Source organism: Neovison vison, unplaced genomic scaffold (assembly GCF_020171115.1).
Source record: "Neovison vison isolate M4711 unplaced genomic scaffold, ASM_NN_V1 Scaffold_068, whole genome shotgun sequence".
Lineage (NCBI taxonomy): Eukaryota > Metazoa > Chordata > Mammalia > Carnivora > Mustelidae > Neogale > Neogale vison.
The window spans coordinates 55,005-75,540 of record NW_025334872.1 but is presented as its reverse complement, the minus strand read 5'-3'; the positions used below and the strand labels follow the sequence as shown (position 1 = coordinate 75,540).

The window sequence follows — 20,536 nt, the reverse complement described above, 5'->3', positions numbered from 1 at the left end:
GATCACTTGGGGTAGCACTGACATTTGGATGTAGTTAATTCTTCCTATCCATGGACATGCTATGTCTTTCCATTTATTAGGTCATCTCTACTTTCTTTCAACAATGTGTTGTAGTTTCTGGCATGCGAGTCTTTTACTTCCTTAATTAGATTTAGTCCTAAGTAATTCTACTAGATGCTATACTAAATAGAATTATTTTCTTAATTTCACTTTTAAATTATTCATTGCTGGTGTATAGAAACACAATTGACTTGTGTGTATTGGTCTTATACTTTGCAACTTCGCTGACTTATGTCACTCAGCATAATCTCTTCCAGTCCTGTCCATGTTGGTTACTCATTTGGGTATTCATCCTTTCTCATGGAGGCATGGTACTTCATAGTACATATGGACCATATCTTCTTTATCCATTCGTCTGTTGAAGGGCATCTTGGTTCTTTCCACTGTTTGGTGACTGTGGCCATTGCTGCAATTTTGGAAAAAAAGTTGGAAGTACAACAAAGTTGGGGGACTCACATTACCTGCAAAGCTACAGTAATGAAAACTCCCATAGCTTGGTTCTGATATAAAGACAGACAGAGATGAATGGAACAGAATAGAGAGCCCAGAAACAAACATTTACATATATGATTAAATGATTTTTAACAAAGGTGTCAAGAACATTCAATGGGAAAAGACAGTATTTTCAACAAATGGTGCTGGTAAAACTGGACATCCACATATTGAAGAATGAAATTGGACCTTTACGTCATGCCATATTAAAAACTAACCCAAATAGATAAAGGACCTAAATGCAAGAGCTAAGGCTATGAAATTTTTAGAAGAAAATTGGGATAAATCTTCATGACCTTGGATTTGGCAGTGGTTTCTTAGATATGACTCCAAAGAACACAAGCTACATAAGAAAAAATACATAAATTGGACTTCATAAAAATTTGAAACTTTTGTACATCAAAGCATACACCAAGAAAGTGAAGAAAGAAAACACACAAAATGGGAGAAAATATTTGGGAGTCTTATTTTCAATAAGGGATTAGTATCCAGAGTATATAAAGAATTCCTTAGCTCAACGACCGAGACAAACAATCCAGGTAAACAACAGACAGAGGACTTAAATAGACCTTTTTCCAAAGAAGATAAACAGAGGGTCAAGAAGCACATGAAAAGGTGCTCAGCATTGTTAATCACTAGGGATGTGTAAATCAAAAGCACAGTGAGATACCTCGCCAGGACTGTTTTTAAAAAAGGGGAGGATGAATAAAAAGTATATGTGAGGGTAGAGAGAAATTAGAACACTTGTACCTTGTTCTTGGAAATGTAGCATTCTTCAGCCTCCGTGGGAAAGTTGGGGATTTACTAAAAAGTTAAACATAGATTGCCCTGTGACTGAGGATCCGTTCCTGGGTACATACCCAAGAGAAATGAAAATATAAATTAGCAGAAATACTTGCACATAGGTGTTTGTAGCAACACTCTTCACAATTTCCAAAAAGTAGAAACAATCCAATTTCTATCCACAGATGAATCAATAAAGAAAACGTGGTAGATCCACACAGTGGAATATCTTTCAGTCACGGAAAGAAAGCACATTTCGATTCACGCTACAACATGGATGAGCGTTAAAAACATTTTACGAGTGGAAGGAAACCAGACACAAAGGCCACATACTTACTGTATGTTTCCATGTATGTGATATATCTAGAGTGGACAATCCGTAGAGATGGGGGTTGGGAGGGTTAATGCTCCAGGAATACGATTTGTCTCGTATGGGCAGTGCTCTGGAGCCAGATGGTGGGGTTGGTTGCATCACACGTAAATTTACTGAATATCATTGAACTGTACACTTTCAGATGGCTGAAATGGTGAATTCTATGTTATGTGAGTATTACCTCACTAAAAATAAATTGCAGGGGTGCCTGGGTGGCTCAGCGGGTTAAGCCTCTGCCTCTGGCTCAGGTCATGATCTCAGGGTCCTGGGATGAAGCCCTGCATCGGGCTCTCTGCTCAGTGGGGGCCTGCTTCCCTCTTTCTCTCGGCAGCTCCCCCGTTTGTGCTCTCTCTCTCTCTCTGTCAAATAAATAAATAAAATCTTAAAAAAATAAAAAAAATAAATTGCAAATAGAAGAACAGATTATGAGAAGCAAAACCTTAAAATTGAAAAAAAGCGAAGATAGGGGTGAAATTGGGATAGGGAAGTATTTGATAATTTGATAAATGCACAAAGCACGGACTGTGAATAAAATGCTGACATGCTTGACTACGTTAAGATTAAATTAATTTAAATTCCTATCCATGGACATGAGGAGGATGAATTTAAAAGATAATCCACAAAATGGGTATGTTTCAATCTGTTGTAGTCAAGTAGTGATCAGGACCCAGACACAAAAAGAGTTCTTAAAAACTAAAAAAGAAAAAAAAAAGTGAGACAGAGAGAGACAGTCTCATGGGAAATTAGGCAAATTGGCATTTCAAAACACTAAACTATAATGATGAATAAACAAAAAAATGTTCATTCTTTCTAGCAATTAGGAAAATGTAAGTGTAGACAGACTCTCATATCTGTCACTTACCCAAGTAGGTAAAGCCTAAAAATATTTAAAGTTAAAAATAGTTTTATTTTTTGAAGATTTTATTTATTTATCGGACAGAGGGAGATCACAAGTAGGCAGAGAGGCAGGCAGAGAGAGAGGGGGAAGCAGGCTCCCTGCTGAGAGCCTGATTTGGGGCTTGATCCCAGGACACCGGGATCAGGACCTGAGCCGAAGGCAGAGGCTTTAACCCACTGAGCCACCCAGGTGCCCTAAAAATAGTTTTTATAAAATACAATATCAAGCTAAAACATTTCATATTTTTAAATAGTGTGGCCTAAAAATCTCCAGGGTTTGGTGTCTGCTGAGCGTTGGTGGAAGTGGCAAAGAAACTTCAGGGTCAGCAAATCCCGAGAAGGCGGGCCCACACCAGAGAGGAACACTGGCAGTTTCTAGGGGTTCGGCAAGCGCTCACTCTGGCACTGTCAGGCCAGCCCCGAGTGTCCAGCAACTGGGGGAGCCGCGGAGCGTCGCTCCCTTACCGAAGGAGCAGATGAAACGAAGGAGCACGGAGAAGCCTCAGAGGCCACGTTGAGTAGGAAGACGGCAGTTACAGAAGGTCAGAGCCGTGAGACTGTGTCACGTCCGCAGATCGGAGGGCTCCGGACCCTTTCCCGGCACATGCCCAGGCTGTGAAAGCAGAGAATCGCGCGTGCGAGGTCACACACAGTCTAATGTCTGGTCAGATCTCCCTGCGGGCACTCGGCGCCTGTGCTGCCGTTTCCCGGTGGTCTTGCGCACGGTGACCCGAGGCGCTGGCGGCCTGTGCTGCCCGCTCCGGAGGCTGCCAGAGGCTGGGTTCACCGCAGAAGCCGGTTTCCGTTCGCAGCTCCGTTCGACCTTTGCTGCTGCTTCCAGGCGAAGTCTTCCTCGGAGATGATCTTGGGGAATAGGCCGGTCCCGGGCAAGAATCACATGGGAAACCTCTGGGTGGGCATCCTGGCGACCAGGCTGGATGGAGCGTGTATCCGAGGAGAGCCCCGTCAAGGAGCGGCCTGCACCGCCGGCCTCCATGCAGGGACCGTGCTCAGGGAGCGCCCCTCGCGGCAGAACACTGTGCACCCTGGGGATGGTGGCAGTTCTCCGGGGGACAGTCCTGTTCGCCAGCCAGAGGGGAGCCTGCGTGGGGCTGGCTGGGCGTCTTGTGCACTGGACCCGCCTGCCTCATCAGTCCTTGGGATTTGTAACCTTCATCTCCCAAGATAAAGGACATGCAGACGCGGCAGCAGAAGGACGTGTGTTTGTGGGGTGGGTGCGGGGCTGCTCGTCCAGTAGCCCACACGGCGGCCCTGAGGTCGGCCTCGCAGGGAAGCAGCAGAGAGAGGAGGGGGCGCCCTCTTCCGCGCACCTGATGCGCTCCGGACGCTGAGCGGGACACGCGCGGAGGCGAGCCCCCCGAGCCCTCACGTCCCAGTGACCGACCCAGTGACCGAGATGCCAACCAAACAAAGGCAGAGTAAGGGATTTTATCGATACAAATGTATCGCTTGCCGCGGGTGCAGGTGCGTGAGTCCCGGCCTTCCACGAGTCCCGGCACCCGCCGCCGTGCACGCCCCACGCTCTCCCTGACCCCAGCCCCAGCCCCTCTCATTCGTTTCCTGAAGGACAGACTGACTTTGGAGAGTCACCAAGAGGGGGCAAGGTAGAGAAGGGCAGGGCCGGGACCCAGCTGTAGACACGGCAGGGAAAGGACGGGCTCGCTGCCCAGTTGTCAGTGGTCAGGCCCGCCCCACAGAGGGAGCAGCAGGCACCGCAGGCCTGAGGTCGGGCGAGCGCAGTGCATTCTGGGACTACAAAGGGGTGGTGTGGGGGCTGGGGTCATGGCCTGTGTGGCTTTGGGGTGTCCTTGGGGAGATGACCTATGGCTCTACATGGGCCTTCTATGGCAGGAAGAGGAAGTGTCTGGTGAGTGGGCTGCGTCTCCCCTGCTGACAGCACCCGAGGCTCCACCACTAAGGGTCAGGGCCTTGGGGTCTCTGGGCCACAGCTGCGGTTTGGCCTTTACTTTGTGAGCATTTGGGTTCTGTTGTTTGAATATTAAGAAGTCTCAAATAAAGAGAGATTTCTGAGCATGCTCTAAGATCCAAACTGGTTATGAATTCTGCCCTTCCTCGTTCACTTGTCTGTAGAAGACTGTGACTTTTCATAGTTTCTATTTTGTAGACACCACTTAAATTTAACGTCTGCATAGTTCATCTCTTTTTCTCTCAACCCCTTGTTTTTCGGATAAGTTACGGTAAAGGAATATGGTAACAGAAAATATTAACTTTCCAGGTTTCCACAGTCCCTAAACATCAGAAAGTGGCCAAATGGCTGTGGACGCCCTCAGGACACAGCGGCACAGAGAGGCAGGGAGCTCACACCCAGAGCAGGACTTCTGCTGTGAGGCTGTCCCCACTCTCCAGGGGGTGCTGGCTGGCTGACCCCATGCACAGGTCATGCAGCAGGCTGGGCACTGGCCTTCGTATCCCGGACAGCCCCTTCGCAGCTCACGTGGGACCCTGAGCAGAAACCTGTATGTCCTGGCCCTCCCCAGTCTGCTTTTCGGAGAACTCTCCACTATTTGCTCATTGAGGACAAAGCAGGAAAACAAAGATGAAAGAGTCTCTTCTGTTGAAGGTTTTGCTGTTTTTTCTCAACCAGCATTTCATATTCAAATGAATACCATTGAGATAAAAATCTTCGACATGTAGGAAGTTTCTAATGTGTTAATTTGCTAATTCTTCTGAGAATAGTTCCAGAGGAACTATACCCTTCTATCACAGCAGAACAATCACGGAGCACAGGAATTAAGATTGTTTCCAGTTCTGGGCGCCTGGGTGGCTCCGTTGGTTTAGCATCTGCTCAGGTCCTGATCCCCGGGGTCCTGGGAGTCCCGCAGGGAGGCTGCTTCTCCTCCTCCCTCTGCCTTTGCCCCTTCCCCTGCTTGTACTCTCCCTCTCCCTCGCTCTCTGTCAAGTAAATAAACATACACATAAGTACATAAATAAATAAAGAATAAAATCTTAAAGAAATAAAAAATAAAAATAAATTGTTTCCAGTTCAGAAGTAGTGAAAACCAAATATAATGAGAGGGTTTAGAAAATCCACCTGTTTCAACCCTGCAAACCCTTTGCCCCTCCAGGGAACTCAGTGGCAGATGTGGGCAACTGTCTGCTCACACACATTCCATTGTTCTCAGGATTTTACTCTGACAAGGAGGGACTCAGGCGCTCCCCTCCCGGAAGGCAAACATCCAGTCAGCCTTGGAATGCGAGCTCTCTCAGAGCAGGACCTCCTGTGTGTTATGGCACACTGGGGGGGGGGGGGGGGGGCTGCTGCTGAGGACATGGAGAGCCCCTGAGAAAGCAAACCCTGGTGTGGGCTCAGACCCTTCAGTCCTGGCCACCATATGTCAGCCAGGTCTGGGCTTCAAGAACATTCTTGAGGGCTGACCCATCTCCCACTCCGCCACCCCTAAGTCAGGTCTGAGCTGGTTTTGGCTGCCGTTAGTGGTGTGTGGGGCTGGAGACAAGTGAACAGGCTCCTAGGGCCACAGATCAGTCATATTCTGTCCCACGGGGACTTTGCACTCCTGGCCACCCCTCGCCCAACTCCTGCTCATCCGCAGATCTCACCTGAAACCCTCCCTCTGCCAAGCACGCCCCACCCCACCTCTCTAGCCAGTCTGGGGCCCTTTCAAAGGCTCTCCCTGCCGTCACAGCTAGCCGTGTCCTGTGCGGCTCTGCACGTCATTCCTGTGGCTGTCGCGGTAACGTCTGCCTTCCCCATGAGGCTTTGGCTTCGGGAGGGCTGCAACCATCCTCCGTCCCCTCCGAGCACCTACAGTGCGGGACGTGTGGCAGAAATGGAGTCTCTGCCAGGTGTTCCAAGCGGTACCTCAGTTTAGTGGGACCAACATACACTGTCCGCTGAGCTCAGCCTAGGCCGGAGGCCAGCTGATGCCGTCTCTGACAGAGAGACTTGAGCAAGTGAAGCGAGGTTCCGGTAGCGGGTGGACATGCCACGTCCCAGATGGACGGCTGTGGGTGTGACGGCCTCCTCAGGCCCTCCGCGTCCCCCGGGCCTGGCCTCTGGCTGGCAGGTGCAGGGGCGGAGTGGTGTGGCAACAGGCCTCTGCAGCCCGGCCCGGGTGGGTGGTCCAGCAGAAGAAGTGGATTCTATCCTCAAGAAACACAAGGAGAGCTCAAGTCCCGACTAGGCAGACTCAGCTCCCAGGGTTCAAGCGGAGGGTCCTGTTTTGTTTCCTCTTAGTTATTTTTTTGTCTTCTATTGTGACCTGTCATAGGATCAAAGGAAAATACAGATCACCGCATAATCTCCTCTGTTTAGCATCACTCACGTTAGGGTGCTGAGTGTCTGAAATGCCTCTGAAGCCCTTTTTTTCCCTCACGCCACTCCCACTCTGAGACCGTCTTTGCCCCGACGGGGGATGTCTCCGTGCCACCCACACACACAGCTGCACGGCAGTCTGGGTCTCCTGGCCTTGAGAGCTCCTACGGCATGTTTGTGAGATTCACAGACGGATGTGGTTCTGAGTTCGCACATGTCTGCGAACACACAGAGCTGCGGTCCCTTCCTCCTGCCATTCTGTGCAGGTCTCCATGGTGAGAAACTCCACACCTGTTCACTGTCCTCTGGTACACACCTGTGTCATCTGCACTTCTTGGTCACTGAGAATAGTGTTGCCATGAACGTTCTGGTCCCCAGGAGCATGTCCCGGAGCAGATCCGGTGGGTACGCGCACCTCCAACTCTAGTGTAAGGCCGAAGTCTTCCCAAAGATGACCGATTCCAAATGCTTTTTCTGCTGCCATGGAGATGAACTTAGGGCTTTTTTCCCCTCCTTTAATCTGTTGATAGGTGGAGTATAGTACTGATTTTATAATGTTAAACTAGCCCTGCGTTCTGGGATAAACCCTACTGATCACGATATACTGGCATTGTTTCCTTATTTTAGGGTCCATTTTGTCAAAGTGTATTTTTACTAGGAAATCACCCATTTCCTCTAGGTTTCCAATCTGATGCAATAGGTTTTTCTTATTTGAGTTTTAATTTTTACTCTCTGTTTTTCCCCAGAATTTTCACAATTACTGAACAAATATTGATATGTTATTCTTTAGCAAAGTCCATACTTTATTCAGGTTCCTTCTGTTGTACCTTTTCCTGATCCAGGATCCCAAAACAATGTGCCATGTGACATGTGGTCCTCATGTCTCTTTAGGCTCTTCTGGGCTGTGACAGTCTCTCAGACTTGTCTTGTTTTGATGGCCCTGGCAGTATTGAGGAGACCTGGTCAGGTATTTGGTAGAAAGTTCTGCATTCAGACTTATGATGTTTTCCTCATGACTGGACTGAAGTGCTCTTTCATCACTTTATATCAAGGGAATGTGCTCTGGAGGTCACTTGTCGCTGCCCTTGTTAACACTGGTCATCGGGCTGAGGCAGTGTTGGTCGTACTTCCCCACTATGAGTTCCTCTTTCCCATGTGCTTACAGTGTGTCTTCTTGAGCAGGAAGACACTGTGTGGAAGCCACACTGTGGGAGAGGGAGTTAGCCCTCCCCCTTGATGGATAGCAGAATATCTGGATCTGTTATTTGGAATTCTATTAAGAGAAGTCTATTCAACCCATTTGTCAAAACAAAACAAAACTATGTAATCTGTTAATAAGCCAAGTAATTTAAAAGGCAGAGAAGGCATTGAAAAAAGGAAAGTATTAGCAAAGGATGCATTGTTTTTGGCAAGGTCACTGTCCTAAGGGGACCAGAGGGACCATTTTTCAGGTCGAGTGGTGAGAGGTTACATGGAGTGTGTATGTGTGAAGCTGCAGTTAGGTTAGGTAGTAAGTCTTGGTTTGCTGATCTGGGTCTGTTAACATGAGAGAATCCACTTTGCGACCTGTAGATTCCTTTTGAACTAATCACTGACTTTTACCAGTGTGGACACCAGAGCAGTCATTTGAGGCTCTGTGGTTATACTCTAGCGCTACAGTATTTGGTTGCTTGTTCATTCCGGCTTGACTATTGGAAGGGCTTTCCGTTAGTTCCACTTTCCCTTTGATAGCATTCTATCTTTGTGGGGGTTTTTCTTGGTATTTCCTTCCTTTCTGACACTTCAAGATTATCCCTGCTTCTGTATTTACTTAGTCCTAGTGTCAGCGATTTCCTCAAAGAGCCCTCTTATTAGAGAATGGTGTCAAAGTCTCCCTGTGGGAACTGAATGTGCTCAGCGGACAATGCAAGGCAGCATATGCATGTATTCCAACCTTAGTAAACACACCTAATTAAAGGTTTCTATGTGGAACTGTCTGTGTCCATATTAAGCTAAAGATGAGTTTATACTGATATCTCCAACCTGGCCCATCATCACGTGGATATAACGATCTTCTCCCTTTGCTGATCTGTAACTTCCTACTCCAACAGCGACAAACTTGGCTCTCCCACCTGCCATTTATTTAATTCATTGCTCTGTTCCAGAATACAGATGTGGTGTTTTCAGAACTGTTAGCTACCACTCTTATGGGGAAGAACTTTATCAAATAGGGTCCACTGTGTATATACAGTGTATTTCTCCTTAATCAAAATATTCCATTCATTTCCAAAATTACTTAGGTCGGCATCTTTTGTCATACAACACACAGTGCAGTTTTTCTTATATATGCGTCTCTAATACAGTGAGGGTATGTGTCGCATTCTGTACTCCACTGAAGGGGAGGAAGATATTTTCCTTGGTCCAAGGTTCTAACCTCGGGGCTAAGAATGAAATGGACATGAGAGAGAATAATAGGAGGAAAAAAACCCAAAGTGTAGTGATGTGCACATGGAGACCCAATAATGAAACTGATGTCTACAGAAATGACCAAGGAAGCCAGGTTTCAAACCTTTTAGACAAAGAAAATAAAACTGTGTGAAATCACAGGACAAAGAAAACTTAACCTTGGGAGCTTCAATAGTAAGGATTTCTAAATAGAATAGAATAGACCCTCCCTTCTGTGGGCACCAGCAGTGTGGTTTCCCACAGGTGCCTCAGGCTGGAACCCAAGCCTTGGCCTATGCTGTGCCTCTGCCAGGAGCACCATTCCCTCCTCCTGCTTCCCGTCTGGCTTGTTTCCCATTGGCTGAGCCACGATTTATCCCCATGACCTGGCTCATGCCTGCTGGGTGTGTGTGAGCTTTGCCCCCACTTAAATGTAGGGCTGCATGGGTTTCCAGCCTTCTAAGCCTTAGGGTCCTCTTTGTAAGATGGGGTGCTGATGGCCCCCATCTCTGGGAGCAGGAGGCAGGGAGGTCCCATGGGCAGACTCACTCAGGACAGGCTGGGAGAGTGGCTGTCGCTTAAAACAGCCCAGAGCCTGCCCCCTTGAAGAAGGGGTACATGTTCACGGCCCCCAGCTCTGGGGTCCTGCTGCCAGCCTCTGGCCGTGAATCTTCTCACCCCCTGTCCCCTGTCCCTATAACTTCCTGGACTTCTTCTTGCAGACAGCAGAGAAGCTCTTCATGGTGGGACACAGGGTCACCTGCTACATCTTCACTGACCAGCTGGCTGCCGGGCCCTTGGGTCCTCATCGGGAGGGCTGGAGGGTGGTGGTCCTCCAGGTCTGTGATGCTCCACTGTCGCCCTCGGCCCGCAAGAACGACAACCAGCCTGGCATGGTGTTAATGCTTCGTCTCTTTATTTCGACAACTTTCTTAGCTTATATGTGTCAGGGTGACCAATAAGGGGCCAAACAATGGGGAGAGCCAATGAGAGTCCTGTTACTATGCTGATTAAATTTGAAACAGCCAATGACTATGTCCTCCTTCAGGTGGGCTTCACCAGAAAGTTCGGTGTTCACTTGCAGCGTATTTTGCTGGCAGTGAGCCAAGCACCATCGTGTAATGGTGGGGACTTTCCCGGCCGGAGGCGGTCCCCGACATCTCCCCCTTTTTTGTTTTATGGCAGAGATCGTGCCTGTCTTAGGTCGTCAGTAGCAGAAAACATCCTTACCCGTCATCAGACACAAGATATCGATGATCTCTGTCCTGTCTTAGGTTGGTATGTTTCTCTACTGATCTTACCCGTCTTTGACTACCGATCTAGCATGCTTAGCCACATCTAGGGAGATGTCCCAGCCTCTATTGACAAAAGGGCTTGTACTATAGCTCGGCTCTGCTCTCGCTGCTGTGTTCTCCATTGGCGAACTTTTCTGAATAGAAGCAGAATGCCAATAAGAAGGTGGACAAGAAGACCAATTGTGCCAGCCCATTGTTTGGTAAACTGGAACATATTGCTGAATGTTTGAAATAGCTCTGGGAGGGAAGCTGGTTGCACACGCGTACTCGTGTGAAATTTTGAAAATCGTCAGAAAATCGTCAGACCAAGCACCCTGCAAATACTGGGAGAGCTGTCGGGAGACATTCTGTAAGTCACTCATATTAGCATAGGCTATGGGAGTTACACAAATTGCCGGGAAGGGCGCTACACATCCCAGTCCCAATAGGGCCCCCAATATGTCCACTTGTTCTTGAACCAAATCCACTCTCTGGTTGACTGTCAGGATTCCTGCTTGCAGATGTGCATTGATCCGGGTCTGTGTTTGAAGGGCTGCTGCCGTTCCTGCTGCAAGGGTGTTCACAGCTTCCGCAGTGGGTCTAGTTGCAGCAAGCGAGACTGCTGCTGCCGTGGCAGCTGCTGTAGATATAGCCAATGCTGTCACAGGGGGTCTCTCTTCTTTCTGGATAGCACCACCAGTAACTTGTCCTCTGGAATGAAAACTGGGATAGGAACATGGGTAGGGATACGCATAATCACAGCCAGCTTGAAGGCCGTGACATTCCAGCACTGGGAAAGATAGCAATTAAATAATATTATTGGGACAAGACACATTAACTGTTGTCTCAAAGGTACCAGAGTCATTTTGTTTATAAGAACAGCTGAGGAATTTGCCACCATTTAACATGGACACTGCTGAGATATCAGTACATGCTCCTAACAAGTTACAGACCTGCCATGCATCAAAGGGAGAGGAGGGAATATGAGAAAAGAATTAGTCACTGGTAAAGGATATAGCCATGCTTTAACCACTGCTCACAGCTCTCTGGCTTGAGTCTGCCGCAGGAGGTGTAGCATCCCCAGCGTTATCATCAGCATCTTCAGCATCATGACTGGTGTCCGGAGGCAAGGCTGCACGCACCAGCCGCTCTGGGATCCAAATTGGAGCCTCTTTTTCCTGTGGAAAAACACATACAGACCCCCTACTCCATACTAACACTGGATCTGGTCCATTCCACTTTCCTGTGAGGATGTCCTTCCAAAGTACTAAAGGCTTAGGGGGAGCAGCAACAGCACTTGCATGTCTGTCTTCAGCTGATTTACCTGTTTTGTCCAACGTTAAAAAATTCAAAATAAAGAGAATGGTGTTGAGCTTATCTTTAGGGGACCTGAAGGTGTCCCCTATTCCCCCTTTTTGTTTATAAAGCGCATCTTTTATTGTAAGATGCGCGCGCTCCACAACACTCTGTCCTTGTGGGTTATAGGGTATTCCATGTATCAAGTGAATGTCAAGTTGTTGTAGGAAGGCTTTAAAGGGTTGTGAGGTGTAGGCTGGACCATTATCTGTCTTTAACTGGCGTGGCTTTCCCCATGCCGCGAAAGCCTGTAGGCAATGGGCGATAACATCTCTGGATTTTTCCCCCGTATGCACTGAGGCAAAAATTATTCCAGAGCAGGTATCTACAGAGACATGAACATATCTTAACTTTCCAAATTCTGAAACATGTGTGACATCCATTTGCCATATATGATTAGGTAACAGACCCTTAGGATTAACCCCCAAAGACGGTGCAGGTAGTAAAGTCACGCAGTTTCTGCAGGAGACTACTATGTCCCGTGCCTGTGCTTTTGTTATGTTAAATTTGAGGCGAAGAGTTAAAGCATTCACATGGAACAGCTTATGATAATGTCTCGCCTGTTGCACCGGGTCCTCAATGGCAAAGACAAATTCTCCTCTGGTTAAGGAGTCTGCTAACCGATTACCTTGTGTCAGGGGGCCTGGTAAGGTTGTATGAGCTCTTATGTGGCCAACATAAAATGGAACCTTCCTGTCCCAAACTAATGTTTGGATTTCTTGTAATGCCTTAGAGATAGTAGACCTGGCATTAATAGAACCCACATTTTCAATGATAGAGACAGCTTGCACCACATATCTACTATCTGATAAAAGGTTGAAGGGTTCTTGATGAAACATTTGAAATGCTTTTATCACTGTGAGCAGCTCGGTTTCTTGGGGAGAGGAGCTTTGAAATAGGAAGGTCCAAATCTCTTCTTTGGTAACTATAGCTCCTACTCCTTGCTTAGATCCATCAGTGAATATAAGCCTTACATTACTGAGGGGTTTATGGTGAGTGATCCTAGGGTATATGATTGGATTGGATAAACTGAACTGTAGCCACGGATGTGATGGGTAGTGGTTATCAAATTGAGCGCACGTTATAGTTATCAAAATGGCCCAGTCATCATCACAGGCTGCTAGGCACTTTATTTGTTCCTGCGTATATGGTGTTATTATAGTATCTGGTTGTTTACCAAATGCTGCTATACTAAGTTTAATCCCTTTAAGTATAATTTGCGCAATGGCGCTTGGGTACCAAGGCAAGACCTTTCTTGGAGAGTGGGCCAAACTAACCCATGATATGGGGCCAGATTGCCAAAAAACTGCAGTGGGAGCTCGTTTTTTCGGCAAGGACACAAAATAGCAAAGGTTTGGAATAGTCAATTCTGTCTATATGAGCAGCTTCTAGCCTTTTCTGGATCAGACTGATGGCTGCTTTTGCCCCCTCAGTCAACTGACGAGGAGAGGTGAGGTTAGGGTCTCCTTTAAGTGTCTCAAATAAGGGTGACAATTCCTGATCAGTGAGTTTTAGATAGGGCCTGATCCAATTGATATCTCCTAACAATTTTTAAAAATCATTTAATGTGTTTAGGTGATCTGTCCGCAGGGTTATCTTTAAAGGTCTGACTTTAGTATTCTCTAACCTAGTTCCCAAATACTCTTTAATGGGCGTCATTTGGACCTTTTCTGGTGCTATGTGTAATCTGAATCTCTCAAAATGTTTGAAAAGAAAGGAAAGGGCCTTCTCAATATACTGTTCTTCTTTATGGCACAGCAAAATATCATCCATATAATGATACACAATGAGTGGGGGAAATTGTGTTCTCACCTCCTTCAGGGCTTGATCTACATATAATTGGCACATTGTAGGGCTGTTGGCCATGCCCTGAGGCAATACCACCCATTCATAGCGTTGATCCAGACTAGAATGATTAATGGTAGGTACTGTGAAAGCAAAACATTGGGTGTCCTCGGGGTGCAATGGGATGGAAAAGAAACAATCTTTAACATCGATACCTGGTTTTTTAGGCTCCTGATAAGACACCTTTATCTCTGGGCACTCACGCTTAAGGTGTCCTGGCTCCTTGCAGTAATAACAAACTCCAGGAGTATCCCTATGTTTATATTGTTGAGCTCCCTGTAATCCTTGTAAACCTTGAGTGATAGCTGCAGCCATAACCTGCCCTTGAATAACACTGTCATTGATATCCCTGCAAACTTTAATATATGTACTCAAGTCTTTGCTTTTCCAAGGTCTGATGGCTTCTTTACACCACTTATTAGCTTGCTCATAAGCCAGCTGTTTTATCAAAGGCATGGCTGCCTCTACCTCCCCAAATATTCGACCAGCTGTTTGCATCAGCCTCGCTACAAAATCAGCATATGCCTCATTTGGTCCTTGTATTACCTTAGACAGCTGACCCTGTAAATCCCCACTGCCTTGAATGGTTTTCCATGCTTTAGTGGCCGCCGCAGCTATTTGCAGATACACTGCAGGGTTGTATTGTATTTGGGCCTGCTTTCCCATGTACGGTCCCATTCCCATTAACATATCTAGGTCCCACTGAGGATTTCCAGCCGCTGCATTACAGCGGGCAGCGTCCTGTGAGTATTCTTGCCAGGCTGTTTTCCATACTAGATATTGCCCTCCTGACAAGGTTGCGCGGGCTAGATTACCCCAGTCTTCAGGGACTAAGTTCATTCCCGCTATGGTCTCCAACAAAGATACTGTAAAGGCTGCCTGAGGGCCATACTGCATGACTGCTTCCTTTAATTGCTTAACTAGTTTAAAATCAAGAGGCTGATGATACCGCTGGTTGTTTTGGTCCTCTAAAACCGGAAAGGCAGAGGTCAGGTCATGATCTCTCCAGCTCGAAACCCTGCCACTACCGCATGTGGTGCAGCAGCTACAAGCTCCTTGGCACGCCATAGGATTATACGGCGGAGGGGCACTAGGCCTTGCTGGAGTCGACAGTTTCAACTGTTCAAACTTGCAGTGCATTTTACGGTCTAACTCTTCCCCTGACATTTCTTCTTCCTCTTCACTAGAACTACCCCCTTCTGAGGCACAAGAAGACCGCTCTTTAGATACTTCAGATCCCATTATGAACACAAAGACAACAGACGCAGACGTTAAAGACACTAACCAACACATTGACTTTTTACGCGCATATACTTCAGTCGACCTTTACTTCCCGCTTTACCTCGGAAGAAAATCCCGGCTCTATGGCCGCCCCGCTTCTTATTGCGGTCTTGTACAAGATTCCCACCACTTTAGTCGTGGTTCCTTCCCCGCTTACCTGCAGTTTTTCTCCTTGCAAGGTTTACTTACTCATTAACTATTCCCGGGTCTCAGCACCATTTGTCGCCCTCGGCCCGCAAGAACGACAACCAGCATGGCATGGTGTTAATGCTTCGTCTCTTTATTTCGACAACTTTCTTAGCTTATATGTGTCAGGGTGACCAATAAGGGGCCAAACAATGGGGAGAGCCAATGAGAGTCCTGTTACTATGCTGATTAAATTTGAAACAGCCAATGACTATGTCCTCCTTCAGGTGGGCTTCACCAGAAAGTTCGGTGTTCACTTGCAGCGTATTTTGCTGGCAGTGAGCCAAGCACCATCGTGTAATGGTGGGGACTTTCCCGGCCGGAGGCGGTCCCCGACACTCCACACTGGCAGGATGTGTCCATGCGGCACATGGTGAAGGTCAGCTGCTTCTGTGAGCAGCACTTCCTCTTCAAGTTGGGCAACTTGGTGTGCAGGCATAGACCTGAAGTTCTGTGACCACACGGGTGTGGAGATCCTGTCCCCCCTCTTTGGCACCCTGTACCCCAGTTCCTACTGGGAAGCCTGCAAGGACTTCAGCTATGAGTGCCAGCTGTAGTCCCAGGCCCACATCCCCAGGGATCAGGGCAGCATTTACTACCTGGGGGCCTTTTTTGGGGTATTAGTGGTGGAGGTTCATTGACTGACTTTGGCCCATCACCATGTGATGGGGGCGACCTGGCCAATGGGATGGAGGCCATGTGGCATGACAAGAGCCACCTGAGCAGTTATCTGCTGGACCACAAACTCACCAAGATGCTATCACTGGAGGACCTGTGGTACCCACAGCTGCCGGGCTGTCCCTTGGAGGACCTGTGGGACCTGAAGATGCTGGACTGTCCCTGGAGGATGTGTGGCATCCGCAGCTGCTGGGCTACTCACCACCCCCCTCCCCCATCATGAAGAAGCTGAGACATGGCTGTGCCCAAGAATCACCTGGACACCAGGAACACGTGAGGGGCTGCCCCCGTTTCCATCAGGGGATGCTGCCAGTGGGGCCATCAGAGCAGGATCCCTCTTCTGTCCCCTTGAGGGAGACTGTGAGGCCCAGATGTCCAGGGTCCCTGCACATCTGGGGCTACACCTGCATATGGGAGGCCTGCTTGGGGGCACAAGTTCCTGTCATGTGGTCACTACATTTTAATTACTTCTGGCTCATTTGCAGCTGTGAATGGCTCCAGTTTTAGGTTAGATGCTTTTCCATGTCAATGCTGAGCAATCATCTTTATAAAGAACAGTCGAGAGAAAAGGTTTCCTCCCTGGTTCTAAACAGACACATCTTGGTGGGGCTGGGAGTGGCCCTGTAGCCACTGTGGAGCCCGAATGGGCCTGGCTGGGTCTTCCCTCCCAGTCCCATGGGGCTTCAGGGTCAAGGGTGTGCCGAGCCACCTGTCAGACCCCCAGTTCCCTGACTGCCAGAGGCCTTGGCTGTGGCCACTAGCTCAGCCTCCAGGAGAAAGGAACCCTCTGGGTTATATGTGGTTCCTGCCTTGGTTTTAAGTGGCTATTTCTGTGCTGGTGTTTGTAATGGCTCCATCGGGATGTGCATCCTGTTGGGACTCCTCAGTGCCCACCGGTGGGTTTGCACTTGTGCCCCCATCTGCCTGCGCTGTGTCTTAGCAAGCATTCACTGGGTGCCTGCTGTGAGCTCAGTCACCAACCAGGGATAGAGCGTGAGAGCGAGAACCAAGACACAGGATCCTTGCTCCAGGGCCCTACGATGGCCCTGACCTCCTGACTCACTCTTTCCTATTGTGGCGTATCAGACATGTAACCGACTCTGTTAAGCACATTTCAGGGCAGTAAGTACATTCGCTCTTCTGGACCTGCCACCGCCATCCACTGCCACAACTTTGTCCTCACCCCAAACTGAACTCTACTCACCCTAACCCTAACCCTCCATCTCCCCTCCCCAGCCCTGGCACCCACTAGCTCCTTCCACCTCTATGAACCGGTGCTCTCCATCCCTCACAAGTGGCGTCCTTCAGTATCAGTCCTTTGGGAACTGGCTTATTTCCTGTAGCATAATGGCCTCAAGGTCTGTCTCCATGAGCCTGGAGCTGACCCACTTTTCCTCCAAAGCAGTGACTCAGCCATTTCCTGTCTGAGTAGAGCCTCCTCAGTCCCCTCTGCCCCCCTCATTTTCCTTTTCAGCCTGAAGACGATCCCAACCGATCTGCAGCTTTGAAGAGCTGCAGAAAGTGAGGGTACTGCTGAGGTCATGTTTCAGAAAGCTTTCCATTTTCAGTTTTTGAATCAAAGCCCCAAGAACTTTAAAATGCCAGCAGTGTTACAGTGTGGGCCAGAAAATCACACGCCTCTCTGCACCCAACACCACCTAAACTATTGGCCCTTTCTTGTCACTTGAGCTGAATACAAAGGATTGGGAGTGGGAGCTTGAGGGCAGGTCCTGAGTCAGACTTTGTGTTTGGGGCACAAAGGCCATCCAGACAAGCTTGTGCCGAGCCTGAGGAGGGGGTCTGTGTGGAGACCCCAGCTGCAGACACTGCTGTCTCCTGATGCCTCCTCAGCCCACCCCAGTGCACCTGCTGCTGGGAGAGCCCCTGCCCCCTCCTCTCTGCGGAGGGCTCTCTCCTGCTCCAGGGGTGCCGCCTCCCCTGCCAGTCACTGCCAGCCTGCAGCATGGGAGGGTAGATACCCCGATGACCTCCAGCCCTGGGGACAGAGCAGTGCGGGTGGGGTGTGGCCTTCCAGCTGGCTTGAGTGCCAGGCCCCCACCGTGCTCACTCTCCTGTGGGCTCAGTGGACTACGTCCTCCCTTAGGCTCCTTAGGCCCAAGCCGTCCCCTGCTCACGGACCATTCTTGGCCCAGGCTCTACACGCTGGGATTGGGAGCAGGTCGTCTGGACCTTCTGGACTCGTGCTTCCATGCCCATGACATGGGCACAGGCTGGCCTCACAGACTCGTCAGAGGAGACCCAGTGCAGGAAGATGCAGGCCACTACATGGGAGGTGCCAAGTGACCCCAGAGGGAGCACCCAGGCCTTGCACAAAGCACCAGGCTCAAGGGACCCAACACAGGACCTGGGCACCAGGCCACAGGGCATGGGGAGTCCTGGTGGGGGAGACCCTGGCAGGGGGTGGGGGTCGACAGAAGTGTCCCAGAAGAGGCAGGAGACAAGGAAGGCAACAGGATTGAGCTTCCCTGGAGGTCAAAGGAAGAGTCAGAGGATCACAGAGACCTTTGCATAAACTCAAAGGCCCTGGAGATGTTGACTGAAATGCTGTCATTTGGTCAGAAAAGTTGTGCCACAAACCCCGAGTCAACATTGTATGAGTTACTCTTTGTAGCTTCTAGGAATCGGTGTGTATGAGCCACTGGAACTCACATTGCATGAGGTCTAGGATATATTTACTTTTCATTATTTTTCAGGACTAGATTTTTCCTGAGGAAATGCTAAGCATGTGTCTTTCCATTCTTTTCTTTGTGAAATGGGCCTCTGTTTTCAGGAGCAGATTCCTGGTGCACATCACCACTGCGAGTCCTGAGGACGACCCCTGTCACCTCCCACAGTGGATGTGACCACATGGGTTGAGGGGGGCTCACTGATGAAGCCCCAGTGGTCAGTAGAGAGAGCAGGGACCCCAGATCCTTGGCTGAATGAGGGAGGGCATGAGGGAGGATGGGAGGGAGGGAAACAGAGAGGGAGGGAGGAGGGGAGAGGGAGAGAGGGATACAAGGGAAGGAGAGAGGGGGAATGAATGACAGAGCGAATAAAGGAAGTAGGGAGGGAGGGAATGAAACTGCAGAAACAGGTCTATACATCAGGAGCCATTATTTTTGGTGACGTCTCAAGAAATCGCAGCTCAGGCACTGGATGGCAGCTTGGGCAGGTCGATGGGTCCTCCCAGTGCTGACCTTCCTCTCCTTGGCCCGCTGTTATCCTGGATCCTCTCCACCTCCTCCTTCAACTATTTCAAATGTCCCCAGGAGCAGGGTGGCAGGAGTGGGGTTCAGGAGGGCCTGACACGATCCTATAACCCAGACAACACTGAGAAAGGAGCCCCAGGACATTGTGTCATGAGGACTGGGATGAGGATCCCCTCCATCTCCTTGGGCATGAACACTGTTCCATTCCCTGCTGACTCACCACTGCTGTGCCCAATACTACTGAAAACACAACCGTGGCCAACCGAGCCAGAGTTTCTGGGGGTGAGTCCCAGGCTGAGCCCTCCTAGGTGATAGGTGGACCTGTGGCCTGGGATGGGCGCCGTTCACTGTTGTCACGGACAGGGGTGCCTGCCCCCCTTCTCTCCAGCGGCCCTGCATTGGACCTCTGCTTCCTCACTGTCTCCCCAGGGCTGCTGGACCCCAGACCAGACACCTGCCAGTCTGAGGGTGACCAGCACTGCCTCCCCAGGGTTTCCTTTGCCTGAGTCCTTCCCCGGGAGCTCCCGCATCTCCTGACACATACTCCCTGTGTGCCTCTCCTCCCCCTTGAACTTGCACGTGTCTAGTCTCTGTCCCTTGTCTCTGTCCCTGTGGGACCCAGTGACTTGGAGCATGGATTGGAGCAGACCCATGGGAGACCTTTCTCCGGCCTAGGGTTGGGAGCGATGCTTTTGCCCTCTGCCGTGTGTCTTCCAGCTTTCTGCATTTCCCTGGTGTCTGTGTGGGCCACAGGAGGAAAGAGCCATGTCCTGTCTGGGGACAGACTCTGGTGTCCCAGCAGGAACAGGGGCCTTGGCCCCGAGATTGTGCCCAGAATTCCTAAAGGGGTCCCTAGGAGGACATCTCCTCTGTAATCCATTGGGCATCTCAACAACCAATAAGGGAAATTCTATGTCAAACAGAGAGAAGAAACAGAAACCAAACCAAACCAAACCCAACCCCAAAGAAGGGCCCTTTGAAAATAGGTGCAGACACAAAGGCACCTATTGAGGGATTCCACTTCCAGAAACCTCCAGAACACGTGCAGGACCAGAAAGAGAAAGCAGCTTAGGGTTGCGAGGGGCCAGGCTGGGGGAACAATGGGCAGGAGGGCTTGGGCTCAGGGTCTCGTTTGGGGAAGGAGGTAGCCTGCAACGATGTTCTGTGGTGTGGTGGCCCAGCGTTGGGAATGCACTTCATGCTCACGACGTGTTCAAGGGAAAACAAGAACTTTTATTTAAAATAAATAATACACGGCATACAGGAGATGGACGGCGACGATAACGGTGACTCCATACAGGAGAGGAAGAACACAAGGGGAGGGGATGAGAGATTCTGGGGGGATGTCGGGGTCAGGGGA

The 20,536-nt window shown here is 49.3% G+C and overlaps 1 pseudogene; it reads left to right on the top strand.

Annotated features, from left to right (window-relative positions):
* The first annotated feature begins 4,442 nt into the window (after positions 1-4,442).
* LOC122897996 lies at positions 4,443-16,187 on the top strand (annotated as a pseudogene).
* Positions 16,188-20,536: the final 4,349 nt, after the last annotated feature.